The following is a 21,519-nucleotide window of genomic DNA, read 5'->3' as shown; positions in this document are numbered from 1 at the left end:
TCTAAAATCAATAAAAACATATATGCATATTTTTTAAAAAGGACACAGGATGTAGAAGCTACTTTTGTTTCCTTGGGGATGTTTGCCAATAGGTATCTACTGCAGAGGAGGCTCATAATAGCCAGATGGACAAAATGATGTGCTCTTTGGATATCCCAGCGTTTCTTCAATGGGTCCATGAACAAAATAGCTGTGGCGGCAGAGATGACGGCTATACACGGACTCAACAGCGTGGCCTTACTGTTATCAATGATACAGCTTAATTTTTAATCTACCAACAGCAGAGACCAACATTTAGTTCCTGCTTCACCAGTCTCTGGGGAAGAAACTTAATGGGAGGTTATTATGGAAGGGGCAGAGATTCATCCTTACTAGAATAAATAAATATTCTGCATATATATTTGCCTTCTCTATTCCTAATATTTCTGACAAAAACATTCATAGACTCACAAAATCACTGATCTACCTCTATGGCATTTTTACATAGCATTGCTTCTGGTCAATGTACTCATGTCACTGCAAAGGAAATAAAGCAATGAGATCACCCTAATTGAATTAACTGATCTTATCACATCACACATCACCCAGAAGAGGCTGGCTTAGTTAAATGGAGAAATGACTTACTGCAAGCTCCGTTACAGTGCTAAATGGGAGATAACACCCTAAAAGAATAGAGTTCTGTTTTAAAGCATATGGCATATTCTCTGAATTAGAGACCATTATATGGTGCTGTCTCCCCCATGTCCAGGAGATATAATTTGGGAATCAAACGGTAAAAGTAGTAGTGGATTCTCTCACTATTATACCTAACTAGAGGCCTGTTACAGGAAGATTCCTGCAAGAATAGGGCTTCCTGCAGCCGGAGCGAAGCAGAGAAGGGAGCGAAGCCTTCTCTGCTGCCTCGCTCCCTCCCGTGTCCGCTGCCTCCGGACACTCCATCGGCAGCGGAGCAGCGAGGCTGGATCGGATCGGCCACTGGAGTGGGCGGATTGTGCCTCGCTGCTCACTTCTGTGGCCCCAGGCTGGATGACAGGCCCAGACACTCCAGCAGCCTTGCCACTCAGTCCCTCTCCCTGCCTCCCCCGCCACCTGCCTGGCCAACAGGCCTGGACACTTCAGCGGCGGGGCTGAGAGGACTGGGTGCCACCATCTTTGTGACGGAGTGATGGTTAATTTGTATATTACTCTTTTAATAGATAGGACTAGAGGCCTGGTGCATGAAATTTGTGCACGGGTAGGGTCCCTAGGCCTGGCTGGCAATCAGGGCCTCCCCCGGCTGCCAGCTGCTGGCTGGGGCCTTCCATCATTCTGCACTGCCCCCTGGTGGTCAGCGCACGTCAGAGCGAGTGATTGAACTCCCAGTCGAACTCCCAAGGGGACACTTTGCATATTAGCCTTTTATATATAGACTAGAGGCCCGGTGCACAAAATTCGTGCACTGGGGGGTGGGGTTCCCTCAGCCCAGCCTGCCCCTCTCACAGTCCGGGAGCCCTCAGTGGATGTCCTACTGATGGCCACAGTCTGGCAGCAGAGGCTCAGAGCAGGTGTCCTGTGTGTGTGTGTGTGTGTGTGTGTGTGTCTGCTGGGGGCCTGCCCCCAGCCACACCATGGAGGCTTGGAGCAGGAGCCAGTCTGTGTTGATCTCTCAGGCTCCTGGCCTCCACTGCACGTTGTACTCTCCCTTGAGCTATGGCCAGGATGGGGGTGTTGCTTGCAAGCCGGGCTTTCCTGCTCCCGGGTCCCCATGGTGACTGGGAGCAGGCCCAGCTGGGGGCTTCCCACAGGCTGGGCTTTCCTGCTCCCACATCAGACCCAGCTGGGGGCTGCCCGCAGGCCAGGATTGCTTTCCTGCTCCTGGATCAGGCATAGCTGGGGGCTGCCCGCAGGCCGGGCTTGCTTTCCTGTTCCCGGATCAGGCCCAGCGGGGGGCTGCCTACAGGCCGCACTTTTCTACTTACCGATGGCTGGATTACCACAGTGACCCAGGGCCCAGCGGCACTTTCCTGCTCTCCAATAGTCATAGGTTCCAGGCTGGGGGTGGGGCTTAGCAGTGCAGGGCTTAGGCGGCACAGGGGTCCCTGGCTGGGGGTTCAGGTGGCACACAGGGGTCCTGGCTGGGGGCGGGGCTTATGCCCCACTGCCCAGGGCTACACATGGGGCCCGGATGGCAGCTTGCGCTGTCCCACCCTGCCTGTAGTATAGGATAGAGGCCTGGTGCATGGGTGGGGGCTGGCTGGTTTGCCCTGAAGGGTGTCCCAGATCAGGGTGGGGGTCCCGCTTGGGTGCCTGGCCAGCCTGGATGACGAGCTGATGGCTGTTTGCAGCTGGCCACTCCCCCTTTAGGGTGGGGGTCCCCACTGGGGTGCCTGGCCAGTCTGGGTGAGGGCCTGAGAGCCGTTTTCAGGCTGGAGGGCAACTTAAGCTCCCAGCCTCTCCTTTTTTTCTTTTTTTTTTATTCTGGGATTTATTTACCTTCTATAGCTATCACTGGAGCTGAGAGCCGGCTCCAGCTCTGAGGGCTGAAAGCAGGTTCTGGGTCTGTTTGGCTTCTATAATTGAAACTCTGTTGCCATCACAGCAGCTCTAAGCTCTGAGGCCAAAGCTGGCTGAAAGCAGGTTTCTAGGTTTATTTGGCTTCTATAATTGAAACTCTGTTGTCATCACTGCAGCTCTAAGCTCTGAGGCCGAAGCTGGCTGAAAGCAGGTCTCTGGAGCTTGTTTAGCTTCTATCATTTCAACATAGTTGCTTAGAGTCCAGCTCAGAGCCCAGCAGCAGCAGGCCGGGAGCGTTGGCTTCCTCCGTCACTGGAGCAAGCAAGCCTCCTGTTCGCTTCAGCTGCATGGCTGCAGGCTGCCATCTTGGTTGGCAGTTAATTTGCATATCCTGCTGATTAGCCAATGGGAAGGGTGTCAGGGCTATGGTCAATTTGCATGTTTCTCTTTTATTAGATAGGACTAGTAGCCTGGTGCACAAAATTCATGCACATTGAAAGGGAATTAATTAGAGGAATGTAATTTGGACTCACTATCTAATATCAATAATATGTGAGCATGAGGCAGTCCGCGTTTCTGAAATTCGGTGACATGAATTTTAGCTATTACTTTGCCAAATAAATGGAATTTACAGATATCATTTTAAAGAGCATTCAGCTTAATATTAAAAAATCTGGCTACCAAGTCAGGTCTGTTTTCAACTTTTGCCAGCGTTGTAAATTGTTTGCAATATCTGCCCATTTGGGGTTGCATTCATGGTTATGAATAAATCGGACTTGCCCTAACCAGTTTGGCTCAGTGGATAGAGCATCGGCCTGAGGACTCAAGGGTCCCCAGTTCGATTCCGGTCAAGGTCATGTACCTTGGTTGTGGGCACATCCCTAGTGGGGAGTTTGCAGGAGGCAGCTGATCGATGTTTCTCTCTCATCAATGTTTCTAACTCTCTATCCCTCTCCCTTCCTCTCTGTAAAAAATCAATAAAATATATTTTTTAAAAAATCGGGCTTGCCATACCTTGTTACAATTGCCATAGCATCCCGATATCGCTGCTGCATATTTCTGGGACTACCCTCAAAAGATGATGGAAGTATTATCATCTTACCAATCGGCACACTGTCCTTTTCAGATCTAGATGTGAGATAATCCATCAAACCACTATACTTTTCAACTCTCAACTTATATTGGTTTGCTTTGATGAAATTTATCTGATTGGCCTCCATTTTTGAATACGAATCCATGATAAACTGTTGAGTTAATTTTCCTGCATTTGAAATAGGATTGAATGTGTCCCGCACAGAGAAATGAAATCCACAATACTGCATTTGTGTGACTCGTGTCCTTACATTTTGTCTAGTATTATTGTCGATTACACTGTTATCTCTGAGTCTTAATGCAATATCTGTTCCCCAGCCTTTTTCACCATGTGGGAAAAGAATAGGATATGTCATTGCATCTAATGTAGGAAATAGGATATTGATTTGTTTGATTTTAGTGGCATTTGGATTATTGGGATCTGGTTTACAATGAATGAGCAAATCCCTTTCAAAGGAGGTTCTCCATCTTTGTTTCTGAATATGACAGCAACCTCGGTTACACAAGGAGAATTATATCTACCCGGATCGCTGTTACGATTGTATTAAATCACCATTGTTACTTCTGTGGGAGCAATACCTTTTGCTGCTGCTTCAGATTGGGCTTCCTTTTCTACCTCATGTAGCATCTTGTACGATTTTGTTAATTCATTGATTTCATGCATGAGGTTGTTGATGTTGATCATGAGTCTTTCTGAGCAGCCCTGGTTTTCTGGCATTGCTAATCTTTTACTTGTAGCTTCGGCTGTATCCAAAGTATAGAGTTGATCAAACTTCTGAGAAACACCATCCTAAGGATATATAAAGTTCCAGTACGGTGATAAACTGGTCCATGTATTCTAAAACAGTATGGCCCATATCCTGATGGTGATGCAATATTTGCACCCATGGAAGCAAAAGCAAAAGAACTATTTATGGAACAAATATTTTCCATGAAATTTTTACTGTCAGAATCTACATTTGTCATTAATCTTTTTAAATACGCTGGGTAATCTGGAAAATGTATATCATTTGGACAGACTTTCCCTTTGCTACAACATCGAGTAAATTTCCCATCGGATGGTTTTTCATCCGAGAAATTTAGTGATAGGCAAAATTCACATCGAACAGTCATTCCACCACAACTGTGTTCAAGGATTGCATCCTCATGTACTCCATTTTCTCTGAGAAGGCAGTTCCTACCAGTATTGGTAGTACTTGTTGATGACTGTTCTCTCGACATATTCTGTCATCGCCACAGCCTTCTTTCAACTTCAAAGGCGCGTTGGTCTTTAGACATTTTCTGTCGATAACGCCGGTGTTTTTTGGCATCAGAGCAATTTTTTCCTGTAGCTGGTGTTCAGATACATCCTGTTGCAGGTGCCGCCTTCTTTCAAGATCAGACACACGCTGCTCTGCAGACACTTTCTGTTGATAACACCGGCATCTTTCAGCTGCAGAGCTACATTGTATCAACAGGTGTTCTTTAGACATAGTCCCACCTCTCTACTGTCATGGTCTGAGATGCAGGTGAATGAGAGTCCTGGCTGTCAGGCTGCTGAGAGCTGTCTGACCAATGGCTGATTCTGGCTGATTCTGTGGGGGGTGGGACTTCTTCCTCCCTGCTGTCAGTTTCCACAGCTGTGATGAGGAAGCTGGTGTGACAGAGGGAGCTGTGCCCTCCAAGCCGCCCTCTCTCTTGCTCTGCTCTATGTCCAGTGGTCTCCTGCTCTGCCAAGTCCTCCACACCTCCCGCTCTCCGCTGGAAAGGTCCTGGGAGTCTGCGGGCATGGCTAGGTGCAGGTGGCCGTGCCTCCCCAACTGGCAAAAGTCCTGGGAGCCTGCAGGTGTGGCTACAGCCTTACCTCCCGGGGCTGGTGAAAGTCCTGGGAGCCCGCAACCATGGCCACTGTCGCCTCCTGGAGTGCATGACACCTGTGTACAAATTAACCGCCATCTTTGTCAGATAATTTGCATAGTCCAGCCGTGGGCAAAGTACGGCCCGCGGGCCGGATCCGGCCCGTTTGAAATGAATAAAACTAAAAAAAAAAGGACCGTACCCTTTTATGTAATGATGTTTACTTTGAATTTATATTAGTTCACACAAACACTCCATCCATGCTTTTGTTCCGGCCCTCCGGTCCAGTTTAAGAACCCACTGTGGCCCTCGAGTCAAAAAGTTTGCCCACTCCTGGCATAGTCACTCGAATTGGCCAGTGGGTGTGGCTGGTGGGCGTGGCTTGAGTGTAGCAGAGGGACAGCTAATTTGCATGTTTCTCTTTTATTATATAGGATAACTCTTTTATAGAACACTAGAGGCCAGATGCACAAATTGGTGCAAGGGGCTTAGCCCTTGCAGCTGCGTTGGCCCTCACAGCCCGGCTTTGTCCGGTAGGTTTTCCAGACGGTCGTTCCACTGTTCGGCCATCTAGTCTAATTAGCATATTATGCTTTTATTATTATAGACTTGCTTTCCATTTTGGTAATGTTGGCCTCTCATTTTGAGAACTTTGATCCCAAGAGGGCAGTGTGTCCACTAGATGGCACATCAAAGATTCTATTGAATTAAAAGATGTTTCTAATGTTATATTTTAGATGTTTTGTTTTGTATATCCCCTAGCTACTTATTGTAGTTATTGGTTTTGCTCCTTTGTCTTTTAATCTCCATACTAGTCTTTTAAGTGTCTGATTCACTGTGTTTATCATATACTAGAGGCCAGTGCATGAATTCGTGCACAGGTGGGGTCTGGCTGGCCAGCCCCAATCAGGGCAGATCAGGGCCGGGCCTGTTGGGAGGAGGAAATGGCGAGAGGTTGGCCAACTGGCCCATCCCAATCTGGCCCAATCAGGGCTGGGCTGGCTGAGGGGAGGGGCCACGGGCAATTGGGGGGAGGCCGATTGGAGGTCAGCAGCTGGGGGAGGGGTAATGGGAGGTTGGCTGGCCAGCCCCACCCCCAATTGGTGTGGGAGGGGGCCTATCAGGGGCAGGGCCATCCAGGGGGAGGGGCTACCAGCCAAATGGGGTGGTGGGGCCCATCAGGGGTGGGGCCGGCTGGAGGGAAGGGCTGCAGGAGATTGTCCGGCCAGCCCCGCCCCCATTGGGGTTGGGGGGGGGGCAACCAGGAGTGGGGCTGGCTGGGGGGAGGTGCTGTGGGCCAATCAGGGTGGGGCGGGCCGATCGGGGGCAGGGCTGGCCGGGGGGGAAGGGCTGCAGCGGGTTGGCCTGCCGGCCCCATCCCCCATTGGGCAGGTTCGCTGCCCACAGTGGGCATCGTAGTGACCGGTCATTCCGGTTGTTGTCTTTTTATATAGATAGATAGATTTGCCTTTACTGGTGAGGTTTTTCTTTTCACATATTTTCTTTTTTCTTTCTTTCCTGATTCCATTTATATGAAATGCCCAGAATAGATAAATCCATAAAGATAGAAAGTGGTTTTCTGGCTGGTGGAGACAGAGTGACTCCTAATGGGCAGTGGGTTCTATTTGGGATAATGAAAATGCTCTGGAAGTAGATATTGTGATGGTTGCACAACTCTGTGAATATACTAAAAACCACTGAATTGTATATTTTCAAAGGATGAATTGTACAGTAAGTGAAAATCTTAGTAAAACTGTTATAAAAATTAATCAACAAAAGTCTCCAAACAGAAAAATGAGTCAAGTAAATGAACAGCCAATTCACAAAAGAATACAAGAGGTGGATATACTCTCTCTATATATATAAAAAAGTTCAACCTCACTAAAAGTCAGATCAATATCAATAAGCACAAAATACCACTTCCAGTACCAGCCTGGAAAAAACTGAAAAGATTTTCATTGATTGTGGCCAAGGCATGTTCCCAATGAGCAGGAACAGAAAATGGTACACTTTGTCTGGACGGCAGCCTGCCAGTACTGAAGCAGATATTTAGTGCATTCCTTGGTTGGGTAAAAAGTAATGTTTGGATGTGAGTAATCTGAGGGCCCATGGTACAGATACTATGATTTCCCAGACGAAAGGGTATTTCACCAGCCGTAAGAAACTGTGAGTCCTGCTAAAGAACTGTGCCCAGAGAAAATCCAGCCTTGGTAATAATAAGCTCCACCAAGCTAGGCACTCAGGGAAGCTACTGGCCAGAGAAACTCCGGACTCACTCTTGCCAAAGGGCAGTGGCACAGGCAAGAACATCACCAGCAGTTATTCCCGCTATGAAGGGAATCACGGAGTAGCTGCTGTGGCAATCTGCCTTCAGAGCCTGATGACGCCTGGTGGGTGGATGTGGAGCAAACAGAATTGTCTCATATATTCTTATTTCTGGTTATGACCTTTTCTGCTGAAAACCTAAGCATGTTTTTGTAAAGCCAGTTTAGTGGTGATGAACTCCTTGAGTTTTGCTTATCTGCGGAACTCTTTCTCTCTCCTTCAGTTCTGAAGAGAGTATTCGAGGTTGTAGGTTCCTTTCTTTCAGCACTTTAAATATAACCCGCCACTCCCTTCTGGCCTGTAATGTTTCTGTAGAGAAATCAGCTGAAAGCCTTATGGGGTTTCCTTTGTTTTTGACTAGATGTTTTTCTCTTGCTCCCTTTAAGATTGTCTCTTTACCTTTTGCCATTTTAATTGCAATATGTCTTGGTTTGAGTCTTGTTGGATTCTTCTTGTTTAGAACTCTCTGTGCATCCTGGACCTGGGTTTTCTTCCCCAGGTTGGGAAAGTTTTCAACCATTATTTCTTCAATTAAACTGTCTACCCCTGCCCATTTCGTTCTCTTTTTTTTCTGGAATGCCTATAATGTGAATGTTAGTTTTTTGGTGTTTTCCCAGCAGTCCCTTGAGCTTCCCTCATTTTCATTATTATTCTTTTACCTTTTTGCTGTTCTGTTTGATTTCCACTACTTTATCTTCCAGGTTGCTAATCTGTTCTTCTGTATAATCTAATCTGCTATTGATTGCTTCTAGTTTATTTTTCATTTCAGTTATTATATTTTTTTATCTCTAATTGATTCTTTTTGTGTTTTCATTCTTTTTAGTTCATAAAAAATCAAAGAAAAACACATTTGTTTAAGAAAACAAGATACAATATTCAGATGATGTATTATAGAATTGTACACCTGAAACACATATATTTTATTAACCAATGTCACTCCAATTCTATATAATAAAAGGCTAATATGCAAATTGACTGAACAGCAGAATGACCGGTCACTATGATGCGCACTGACCACCAGGGGACAGACGCTCAACGCAGGAGCTGCCCCCTGGTGGTCAGTGCACTCCCACAGGGGAAGCACTGCTTGGCCAGAAGCTGGGCTCACAGCTGGCGAGCGCAGTGGCAGTGGCGGCAGCACTGGGGATGTCCGACTGATGCGGGGAGCGGGCCTAAGCCAGCAGTCGGACATCCCCCAAGGGCACCAGGCCTCTAGTAAATTCAATAAAAAAGAAAATAAAAATAAAAAAACTATTGCAGGAAAGGAGATCTGGGCTGGACCTACCTCTTTTAGAATGGGTAGGGATTTATTAATGTTTTAAACAAAACAAAAAGGAACAAAAAAAAAGAAATAATTGTTTTGTTCAGTACTGTTTGGCATAACTATTTTTTTTTTTTCATGCTTTAAACACTCAGCACAGCCACTTCAGGAAGCATTGAGATGAGACCAGCAAGAATGGCTGCTGGTGCCTTGGCTCTCTAATATTTGGGGGAGGCTCTGAGGGGCAATCCACCAAAGGCCCCCCAAATCCACTCCATTTTTCATTCCACCTATTTTTGCAATGAGAAAGAAACAGTCTCAAACTAAATTCTCAATATATTAAGTTTTGGGGTGTGCCAAGTGCCTCCCCAAACCGCCCTGGCTCTGTTCCCCCAGCCAGCTGCAGGAGCTACTCCAATGGCCAGGAGGCCGCTTGGTGCCAGCTCACTGAGAAGGAGGGTCTGTGCGGTCACTGCTGGACAGGGGGGTCCTTTTAGTGTTTGGAAGCTTCAGAGCAGCTCTTTCCCTCCTAAGCTCCCCCAACCTTGAAGGGTAAATGCCATCAGCAGCGTCCTGTCGGGACTGAGCTGGGTTTAGCTCATGCAGGTAGCGTCCGGTTGTAAGCCCTGGTTGCTAGCTTCCAGGCCGATTCCAGAGCTGGAAATGGACAGTTAGAACAGGAGGGGTGGGGGTGGGGGTGGGGGACTCAGGGGCAGGGAGGAGACATGCGGAAGTGCAAGCACTCCTCCTGGGCCAGGCTCCCAGCTATTTCCTCGGCCAGCTTAGAATTTTTAGAGCCTGGCAGCTTCAGGCTGACTAAATTATGCACCAAAGCAAACTGCACTCCCAAGCAAGAGATGTCCTGCTTCTCTGTGGTGATGGCGTTGGGCTCCCCTCTCCAGACTTTTCCCACGTGTGGCTCCCTATACCTTGAGCCAGCCAAAGGGGTGTGCGTGTGTTTGTGTGTGTGTGTGTGTGACAGAGAGAGAGAGAGAGAGAGAGAGAGCGCGCACAAGTAAAGCAGCAGTGCCCCAATCGACCCCAGCGCAGGCAGACCGCCGGGCTCTCAGGAGACGCTGAAGGTGAGTGAACAGCAGGGCCGGGGGCACCAGGCAGTGAGCAGCCCTTCCCGCTTGCGGTGCGGGGCTTCCTGGTCCCCGCCATCCCCTCAGGTCAGAGGCAGGCCCTGGCGGTTCTGCCCGAGCGAGGGTGGCACAGTCCGCCTCCGGGGAGACCTCCACGCCCTGGCCAGGAAGGCCAGCCTACAGGGCGGCCAAGGTGGAGCGGGAGGAGGGCACCTCTTGGCGGGCGGACACTCGCCCATCACGCCTCGCCCATCAGGGAACGCGGGGCCTGCCGTCCCGCGGGGGCAGGAGCAGTGGGAGGGCTCTGGCTCCTCCTCGCCCGGCCACCGCGGCCACCGGACGGGCGGGAGGGAAGCCGAGCCCGGCGCCGGCCCTCGCCTCCGTTTCCTTCCGGGTGGTTTCCTTGGGGGCGGGGGGTGCCCGCGGGGTCGGCCGCCAGCGACTGTAACAGCTCCGACCGGGCCAGGAAGGTCCTCCTCGGGCCAGAAGCCACCCCCGCGCCTTAAAGAGCTAGAAACAAACTCCTACCCCCGAGAGTTTGCCTCTGGCGGCCACTGATTGGAGGAGACAGGCCACAGTCGGCGGTGACTCACGGAGTTGAGTGTCATGATTGGCTGAGAGACACACAGGCTCCGCCCGACTGCAGCGTTGATTGGTGCCAGGCCCCAGCGTCTTGTGATTGGCAGGAAACCTCGGCGCTGGCTCGGGCTGCAGCGTGATTGGTCCAGACCGGAGCCGGCGTCTGGGAGACTGCGCGCTCGGAGCCTTCTCAGCCGCCCGCCCGCCCGCCGTGCCCGCCGGTCCGGTCTGTGCCGGACGTGCGCCTGCAGGTCGGCGTCCGCACGCCGCCTGGCCGTCCTCCCGGTAGTGGCGCCCGTTGCCCCAGCGGCCGGCCCAACCTGGACACCTTCACCTCCGGACGCGGGCAGCGCTGCGGAAGGGGACTGCGCGGCGCGGGCGCACCTGTCCTGGGCGCACCTGACCAAGGCGGGGTGTAGGTCTGGACCTCTGTCCACTGGAAGGAAGGCCTTCCCGGGGCGTGGGGCTGGGTCTGCCCCGTGGGCACAGCGCTGGCGATTGCGGCAGGTCCCGGGCTCGGAGGGCACCCGCGCACAGCTGACGGCGCGGGCAGGTCTTGGCACTCGCCGGGCACGGGAGGTGGTGGGTGTTCGGCTGCCAGCCTCCTGCGCAAAGCCCACGGTCGCGCCGATTCACCCCGTGATGAAGCTGTGCTCGTCGCCTCTGGCCGTCGTTCCCCACCTCCACCCCCGCCGGCGCCGGCACTGCTGTCGGTCCCCAGACGTGGCTCCTCGCCCCACACTGTCTGCAGCGGCTTCGGCACCTCGCCAGCGTGGTGTGGCTTGACCTGGGGCTGCAGCGCCAGCCACCAGCTCTGGACATCAGGGGCAGACCCACGTTCTCTGCCTCCGACAGGGGAAAGGTCGCTCTCCAAGCAGCTGCCAAACCCATAGGCAGCGCCGGCCTCGCCCACACAGCGGCAGCAGCACAGGTCTAGCCACTGCGGGGCGCTGTAGGCCAGCGTGTCCTGGCACCAGCTGCACCCCTGGGTGCCCCCAAGTAGGGCAGAGTGGCCGCGCTGTGGTGGGAGTCGGGGAAGAGCAGTGACGCGATGAGCACCAGCAGGAAGGCCCGGGAGAGGAGCCACACTCGCAGGGTGCGCTTCCTGGCGCGAAGGCCTGGGAGGCTGGACCACTGGCCCGGTGGGCAGCCGGCGTCCGGACCACTGGCCCGGTGGGCAGCCGGCGTCCGGTGTCACCGTGGCCACTCCTCTCCCAGCCCACTGGCGGCCTAGCCACAGCTAGCCTGCCTGTTCCGACCCTGGGTGCAGAAGACATGCGGGCATTGCTGCAGAGGGGACAGCCGCAGGAGTCTAGGCCAGCCCTCTCTCAAGGTCAGGAGAAAGCACGTGGGTGGGCAGGAGCGGCTCCCCACTTGGGCCTCTGCTTATGGCTTCATTGGGCCTCTCCATCACTGCCGGGCCACTGACGCTGTGCCTCTCCCCCTGCTCTAAGGGAAGGCCAGTACATTCCAGCCTTCTAGGCCATTGGGGTGGCTGGCTGCCAGCAGGCTGAGATGGTCCAGACTGGAGTAGTCCAGGGTCCTGGTGGTTCATGAGCAAAGCTGGGGGCAGCCCTCCTCTCCTGCAGCAGGGGAGCCCTTGACCCCAGTCGCAACATTGAACACATGGGCTCCAAGCAGCCTCGCTTCCATGAAGAGGGGCCCAACCCCGCCGCCAGGGGAGAGGAACCAGGCTCCATCCCTGAGAGAAGAAACCAGGACGCCCTGGGTGTCACAAAACTCTGCTGTGGAGACCAAGATACTCCTGACCTTAGGTTCTGCCCTTCCGCTTCCCATCGAGGCGCAGGTCCCTCTGGCCATGGTCACAGCCCCACCTGCAGCTTCATAAGGGGCTGCAGGGCTGCCGCCGCCGTGCAGTCCTCCGGGCCCGGCACAACAGGGTGCTGCTTGGAACGCAGTCTGGGTCAGCAGAGCATGTGCCGAGGGCCCTGCCCTGGCCCAGGCCTCCTTCCTGGTGCTGCCCTGCCCATCCCCACCCCAGAAGCCAGGGTCCTTCGGTCTTACTGTTAGCTCCTCAAGCAGCAATCCCTTGAGAAGCGCCCCTTGCTTTCAGGCGCCTGGCTGCTTCACTAGGACCTGCAGGCCATGTCCCTGCTCCTGCCACAGCCTCCACCACTGCAGAAAGCCAGGGCCACCGCCCCACCCAATTGCTTCTTCAGTTTGTATTTAAATTTTTATTTATTCATCTTTACTCTTGAGAGTATTACAGATATCTCCGACTTTCCCTCCCCACCCCTCATCCCCTATTGCCCTCCTCAGCCCAGATACTGCCTGCTCCAGGCCTTCACCACCCTATTGTCTGTGTCCGTGTGTAATGCACATATGCAGATAAATTCTTTGGTTGATCTCTTCCCACCCCATCTCCTCCCTTCCCTCTGAGGTCAGTCTGTTCCATGTTTCCATGCCTCTAGTTCTATTTTATTCATCAGTTTATTCTGGTTTTGTTTTAGTTTTTTATATATAAATCTTTATTGTTGAAAGTATTACATATGTACATATGTCCTTTTTTTCTCCATTGACCCTTCCTAGCCCCCCCCCCCCCCCCCCCGCCCCCCAACCCCAGGCCTTCAGCACCCTATTGTCTGGGTCCATGGGTTATGCATACAAGGTCTTTGGTTGATTACCTCCCACCCACCCATCCTCCCCTGCCTTCCCTCTGAGATTCTGCACTCTGTTCCATGCTTCCGAGTCTCTGGATCCACTCTGTTCATCAGTGTATTTTGTTTTTTAGATTCCTTGTTTGTTTATTTTGATTTTAAGATTCAATTGTTGGTAGACATGTATTTATTGCCATTTTATTGTTCATATTTCCCCTCCCCCTCCTCCTCTTTCTCCTCCTCCTTCTTCTTCTGACCCTTCAACATTTAATGTAATACTGGTTTGATGGTGATGAACTCCTTTAGCTTTTCCTTGTCTGGGAAGCTCTTTATCTGACCTTCAATTCTAAATAGCATATTTTCTGGGTAGGGTAATCTTGGTCGCAGGTCTTTGCTTTTCATCACTTTGAATATTTCTTGCTACTCCCTTCTAGCCTACAAAGTTTCTATTGAGAAATCAGCTGACAGTCCTATGGGTGCTCCCCTGTAGGTAACTGACTGCGTTTCTCTTGCTGCTTCTAAGAGTCTCCCTTTATCGCTAACCTTTGGCATTTTAATGATGATGTGTCTCGGTGTGGGCCTCTTTAGGTTCCTCTTATTTGGGACTGTCTGCGCTTCCTGGACTTGTATGCCTATTTCTTTCACCAGGTAGGGGAAGTTTTCTGTCATTATTTCTTCATATAGGTTTTCACTTTCTTGCTCCCTTTCTTCTCCTTCTGGCACCCCCATGATGCGAATGTTGGTACTATGATTGAAGTTGTCCCAAGGCTCCTTACATTATCTTCATATTTTTGGATTCTTTTTGCTCTTCTGGTTGGGTTTTTTTTTTCTTCCTCATATTCCAAACTGATGATTTGAGTCTCAGCATCCTCTACTCTACTGTTGATTCCCTGTAAACTAGTCTTCATTTCAGTTAGTGTGTCCTTCATTTCTGACTGGTCCTTTTTCATGTCTTTCATGTTCTTATTAATTTCCTTGAAATTCTCACTACGCTCATTGGCATTTTCACTGAGTTCCTTGAAGCCCTCATTAAGTCCCTTGAGCATCTTTATAACCATTGTTGAACACTATATCTAGTGGTTTGCTTGCTACCATTTCATTTAGTTCTTTTTCTGGAGAATTCTTCTGTTCTTTCATTTGTGACATTTCTTTGTCTCCATATTTTGTCTGCTTCCTTGTGTTTGTTTCTATGTATTAGGTAGAGTGCTAATTGGTTCGTTATTACATTTTCTAACTCTTTGCTGAAGTTTTCACTGAGGTCCTCTATTCTACTGTCAAGTTGGGTGAGCATCCTTGTGACTGTTAGTTTGAATTCTTTATAAAAAAATACTTATTTTCATTTCATGAGGCTTTTCCTGTTTGTTTCTTTAGTGTTCCTTCATTTGAAACATATGCCTCAGTCTTCTCATTTTGTTTTGCTCTCTGTGTTTGTTTCTATGAATTGATAAGTAGCTGTCTCACCCAATCTTGAAAAAATGGCTTTGTATAGAAATGACCTCTGTGTAGACTGTGTTCAGTGGTTTTGGCAGGCTGGTTGGAGCTGGGGTGTGTGTGTGGCACCTGGGGTACCAGCAGGCTTGGGAGAGGGCAGCCTAATGCATATGAGTTTGTGGTGGTGCCCTATTAGTCCACCTGTCTGGGGCCAAAGTGGGCTCTGGGCCATGCAGCCTAGTGTGCATGTACACAAAGGTGCCTTGCTGTCCAGGTCAGAGCTGGCTCTAAGCAGGCAGCTGGGAATGCACTGCAGTGGCCTTGCACATTGGCCAGATCACCTGGAAATGGCTGGCTCGCATTATGTAGGTAGAGGGGGAATGTAAACAGTGGTGCTCACTGGTACCTCCATATGCCTCATTCTGAAGAGTGCCCACAAATCCCAGAGAGCTCCCATGGTTACTCAACCTTCTCTATGCAGCCTCTCTTTTGTGCAAGAGCTGTTCCATCATCCCTCCGTGTGTCTAAGGAGGAATTGTTCTATATGTGGATGTATATTTGGGGTCTGTGTGGGAGGGGCAAGTTTAGCGGTCATCTTGAACCCTTCTCTTTCCTAAGACATTTTAAAAACATCTTTATTGTTGAAAGTATTATATATGTCTCCCTTTTTCTCCCCTTGTTCCCTTATATCCTTCCCCTGCCCCTTGCCCCAGGCTCCACCACCTTATTGTCTGTGTCCATGGGTTATGCATGTACACATACAAGTTCTTTGGTTGATCTCTTCCCACCAATCCATCTGCTCCTGCCTTCCATTTGGGATCTGACAGTCTGTTCCATGCTTCTTTGTCTTTGGATCCATTTTGTACAACAGCTTATTTTGCTCATTAGATTCCACATATGAGTGAGGTCATGTGGTACTTACCTTTCTCTGACTGGCTTATTTCACTCAGCAGGTCCCCAGGTCCCTCCATGCTGGCCTAAGACGTTTTTGATTGTCACAACTAGAGGTGTGCACCTAGCATCTGGTGAGTAGAGATTAGAGGTACTGCTAAACACCGTACAATTCATAGGACAGCACCCTATCCTTCACAACAGAGAATCATCCTTACATAATGTCTGTAGTAATGAGGTTAAGAAACGCTGCCCTTTCCCCCGTGTTTTTAAGGTGTGGGCTGGTCTATCAGATCATTTTTTTAATTGTATCTGCTCCCTCTTGGCTTTGGGTCACCTCTTGGCACTGTGAGTCAGAGACAGTCTTCCTCCTGCAGTTCCAGGTATAGTCGATTGTTATTTCTACCTGACACTTGTGAGCGGGTGATGGTTGGCTGGGAGGAGAGCATTCTCTGATCTATGTCTCAGCCAGGCACAGTCTTCGACAGGCACCATCTCACACAGGCACTGGGAACCCGAGTCTTGGGGTGTGGCCTTCACAAGTGCTCCCAACCCTTTTTCAGTTGTAGTGACATCAGATATTCCAGTTCCTCTCTTAGGTAGAAAGCATTTTTTTGTTTTGTTTATTTGCTTGTTTAATAGACTTTATTTTTTTAAGAGCTTGAGGTTCACAGAAAAATTGAGCATAAAGTACAGAGAGTTTTCATATCCCCCCTGACTCTCCATGTGCTCCATTATCAACATCCCCAACATAGTGGTACATTTGTCATAATGGATGAACCTACATTCACACATCATTATCACCCTGTCTGCAGTCTATATTAGGGATCACTCTTGGTGTTGTACATTCTGTGAGTTGGGACAAATGATAATGACATGTGTCCACCATATGGTATCATAGAGAGCAGTTTTACTACTTTAAAATTCTGGATGCTGTAAACCATATCCCTGCTTCTCTCTCAGGGGAAAGTCCCTTCCTTCTTTCCTTTCCCCATCCTTTCTCTCTCTCTCCCCACTCCTCTTTCCTAACCTCTTGTCTTACTCAGCTACAAAGGCTTTCCACACTGAGACAATTCTGTTACTCTTCACTATACAGATTACGGCTTTTGTTCCATAGGGGAGATAGGTAGGCAGAATCTGGCAGTTGCTACTTTTCTGCTCCCCCAGTCAGTAACGAGATGGAGGGTGATTCTCAAGATTCTCCTGTCTTCTCAGTAAGCACTTGCTGGGTTTTGTTGAAGAAAAGCAAGTTGGTGCAAAACCCTTTAATGGGACGCCTTTAATGGGTCTTCACACTAGACTAGACACACGTGGCCTATAAGAAATCATTAGGAATTTTTAGCTGAATGTCCGTAGGAGCTTACAGGCCATTCTGCATTTCCCACTGTGGGTTAGCAAACACTTGCGTCCTGTTTCTCCCTACAGGCCCTGTTTTCCCCAGCAATTCAAGTAGGTTGGTGTTTACCTGAGAACTCAGTTCTCTCATGGGTTCAAGAAAAGCCATTAATTTGAAGTTTGTCTAGCATTTTGTTTGTAGAAAATTTGGTCGGAATGCTCTTTGCAGCTTTCTACACCTCTAAGATAAAAATGGAAACCTTATTTTTTCACATTGTAGTAATTCTTTGACAACTAAAGTAGAACTGAAATCTGCCTAGAGCAGCAGTTCTCAACCTGTGGGTCGCGACCCCTTTGGCGGTCAAACGACCCTTTCACAGGGATCGCCTAAGACCATCCTGCATATGAGATATTTACATTACGATTCATAACAGTAGCAACATTACAGTTATGAAGTAGCAACGAAAATAATTTTATGGTTGGGTCACAACATGAGGAACTGTATTTAAAGGGCCAGAAGGTTGAGAACCACTGACCTAGAGCGTCTGACCCCTGGCCTTAGTTCCATGTTCTGGGGTGACACATGAGGCCCAGCCTCAAGTCTTCACTTACCCTGAATCTCCTTCCAATGGGCCCTATTTCCAAATACAGTCACAGTGGGGGTTAGGGATTTAAGATAGGAATTTTGCGGTATGCAAAGCAGTCCATAATGAGAAACCTTGCCACAGAGAGATTCAGCATTGCCTGTTTCCTCACTGATAAAATGGGGAAAGTGTAGCACTTACTGCAGTGGGTTATTGTGGAGGTTAAATGAGTTAATAAACCCAAAGCACTTAGAACACTGCCTTGGACAAAACGAGTGCTCTGCATGCTGGGCGTTATTGTTATGTTGCTGCTGTCATATTTGGTATTTAGCTGTGTGTTATTAGAGCATCCTCAGATGTCCGAATTTTTAAGCACTCACGCCATACCACACGTGCAACTACCTTAGACAGAACTAAAGGACCTGGCAGAGCAGAACAAGAAGAGAAGGCTGGAGCCATCGGTGCAGGAGCAGTGGTGGCACCTTCCCAGTCGCGCAGACAAGGGCCTCTCCCTCCCCACCTACTGCTTCTGTTTGCATTTTCACACAAACACCAGCTGTTTTCTCCTGTGGAGACCTGGGCAGTGAGGCCCAGGGATGTGTCTCCTCACCTCCCACCCCCAGTCTCTTTCTCTTGAGTGTCTTTCCTTTGGGGCACAGGACCTGACCTGGCTCAAGGACCCTGGGCTCCCTTGAGCCTCTCTCCTTGGGAAAGTACTTGGGAATGGAAATTAAAAGTCCACCGTCATCTTTATCAACAAAAAGGACCTAGTGGCAAAGGTATTGAAGGAGAAGGTAGCATACCCCAGAGCTGAGGTGAAATAAAAATGTCTTTCTTTAAATTAAGGTTTAAGTTCTTGCACTCTCTGATTAATGAAAAGTACTTTCACTACCAAGGGGCAGGAGAAGGAAACCTTTCCATTTATGTGGCTTCTGGCGGATGGAATGATATATATCCCCTCAGAAAGAATTACAACAAAACAAAGGAATGAGTGAATTAAATCAAAATTATAATTGTTTAAAATGTCTATTTATTTACATAATAACTACATCCTACAAGTTACATTTTTTTTCCATTTCTGATCCTATGAATCAAAGAATTTCCAATTTGGTTTCCAGGTTTGTTTTTGAAATGTTTTATTGTAGATTGATTGCAAATTAGGGCAGTTTTTAAAGAAATATGTTCCAACTTTTTGCCCTTTCAGGAGTCAATGCACTTAAACGCGCTAATAAGAGTTTCTTATGGAACTGAACCCAGAGTTGGGCAGCAAACCTTTTTCAAAGTGAAGGGCATTTTTGTAATATAACTGCTTCTGTGTGAATTACTCATGTGCGTAGCTCTCAATTGAATGGACTGTAAACTGCCTAATTAATGAGGTGAGTGAGTCTCTGGATCGTGTAACAGTGTGTTCAGTGTAAGTTATTCCTCAGGGCCTGGATACATTGATGGCACCATCTTAATTAAAGCTGTAAAGCATCTAATTCTGTGAAAATAACAAATCCTCTACTACAGTGTTGCTTTATATCAAAATCGCAACAACTGCTCATAGCAGTCCATGGAATGCAAATTTTACCTGTGGCCAGCAGATGGCAGTGTTCAACCCAGTTCAATTCAAGGCAGTATGAGTATTTGATCCGCTAAGTTTTTACTGAGCACCTGCCTACGGCACTGTGCTAGGTGTTATGTAGCCATAAACAAAACAGAATCACTCAGAGCTATTGCTGCTATAGAGTATGTTTGTTGTTCCTGTACTATGTGTAAGATGAGAAGGCTGGAAATAATTTTTTAACGTTGTACATTGTGGTCCTATTGTCCTATTGATGAGGGAGGTAGCACAGAGGATGATACACAAGAACTATAATGCCAAACAGAGATTAACAAGTTCACTAGAGTGGTAGAGACACATGGTGATGGTAGAAACATATGGTGATGGTTCTCTGGGAGTAAAAATCCGTTTTAATGATGATCATGGGGAAACCATTGCTTTTAGGGTCATCACTCAGTCTACCATCTTGCATGTAGGACTACAGGACCATGCTCCCTTAAGTGTAGCCTTTAGGACAGAGGTGTTTGGAACTCAGAGTTTTGGGATTTCGGAAAAGTAACTATATGCACATACTGTGTATTGCCTAACACTCCCAGTTGAACTTGGGGGGCCCTGTAGTCAAACATGTTCATATTCAGCGATCAAACAAATGAAAGCTCACACTATAGTTTATCCACATGCTACGCCAGTCGGGGCTGCTTTGCCTAAAGCTTTTGGTTTTCAGAGATTTTAGATGTGGAAGTGGCAGATATAAATATTGTGGATCTATAATACATTACTTCATGATGAAAAAGAATCTACCCTAAAATCTCCAAAAACCCATTCTAGTTTTCTGGAAAATGATTCCTATTCTATAAAAGCATTGGGAGTTTGATTTCTACATTTGTTTACAAATTTGTTCAGCATTGTTGGATGCTCTTGTATTTTTTTTAAGCTAAAGTGAACTGAATTAATTTTGTTTTGAGAATGTTTAAATAGTTTCATTAGATATTTTGATATAATTAAGACTATTGCAATATCAGGATAGAAATTATGACCTTAGGGGGGAAAGCACATACACACACAGTTAACTAAATAAAAGGACATTAGATCAAAACAAGCAAAGCCTTTCATTACTTACAGTCATTCAGCCTTTGATGGTCAAGTTTCACCTAACATGTAACAAGAACAAGGGGGAGTTTACTCCGGTATTCTGAAATGCTAATGATCTTCATATACAGATTTTCAAAGATTCACTTTTAAACTTTGTTTTAATTAAACAGTTAAGTAGAAACATTTCTGCCACCATTTCTCTAAGTGACAAGTGACTCCAAAAGGGACGCTTGCAGGAAGTCAGGAGGGTCTCAGATGAGGGTGTGAGAGGAGGAACCGCAGGATGAGGGGGAAGGGAGGGATGACTAAATAACTCAAGGATCTTTCCGATGACATAACAAAATGAGACCAGCATTTTTAGCTGGACACGCACCTTCTAATATCTGATTTCACAAAATGTCTGTTTTGCTTCATTGTTTAATTTTCATGTTGTTCTCAAAAGTATTTGAAGGAGCTTACATAAATGCGTACTAAATTAACAGGTTAAAAAGGTGTGTATGAGAGAGTCAGGGGCACCCGGGAAGGAAACTAAGGAAGTCGGGCTTGAGGAGGGGCCGTTGCCTTTTATCCATTGGCCTCCAACTTTCTAGGCACCAAAGCAGAGAGAAGCACTCACAGTGCCCCGAGAATACAAGCTGGTTAAGGTTAGAGCACATCTCACGCCCTGCTCTGCTCTGGGACACAGCGCGCTGTCTCAGAGTGGGCAAGTGATGAACACTGATGAACTGACAGCGTCTCTGAGGTGAAAAGTGACAGCAGTGTCCTATGGGAACACTTCTGTAGCATTCAGAACTTTCCTACTCGTCTGCACAGGGGCGCTGTAAGAAGGGACTAGCATCCCAGTAACATCTTGAAGAATAATGGGAAGATTCACTTGTTTGGTCATTAAGTTAATTGGCTAATGAACCAAACATTTCTTGACTTATTTTTTCCCCATGAAGCAGGGATTCAGAAACTGCCTAGAGATCAAGCACGGAATTAAACAAACACGGAAAAGCGCTATAGGTTGTATAATAGTCTTGTTGAAACTCAGCCCTGGAACATGCAGCGCACAGTAGGGACTTGGTAAGTATTTGTTGAAAGGGTTAATGAGGAGTTTGTCAGAGAGGTGGGAGAGAACGGCTTCTAATCACAGGGGAGCAGAATTAGGCACAGGTTTGGAGAGGGAGGGTGATTACGTGAACGTGGCACTTGGTGAGAAGTTATTCTGTGAAATAAACTAAACCCGAGTCAGATCTGGAATGTTAGCATAGGGACTTTTATTTTATTTTATTCCTTTTAAAACTTTTTCATCAAGAATGATCTTCAGCTAATGGCAGGAGAGAAAGAAGCCCAATGTATGATGCATCAG

The sequence above is a fragment of the Myotis myotis genome, unplaced genomic scaffold (genome assembly GCF_014108235.1).
Source record: "Myotis myotis isolate mMyoMyo1 unplaced genomic scaffold, mMyoMyo1.p scaffold_m19_p_22, whole genome shotgun sequence".
Taxonomy (NCBI): domain Eukaryota; kingdom Metazoa; phylum Chordata; class Mammalia; order Chiroptera; family Vespertilionidae; genus Myotis; species Myotis myotis.
This window is presented reverse-complemented; position numbering follows the sequence as displayed.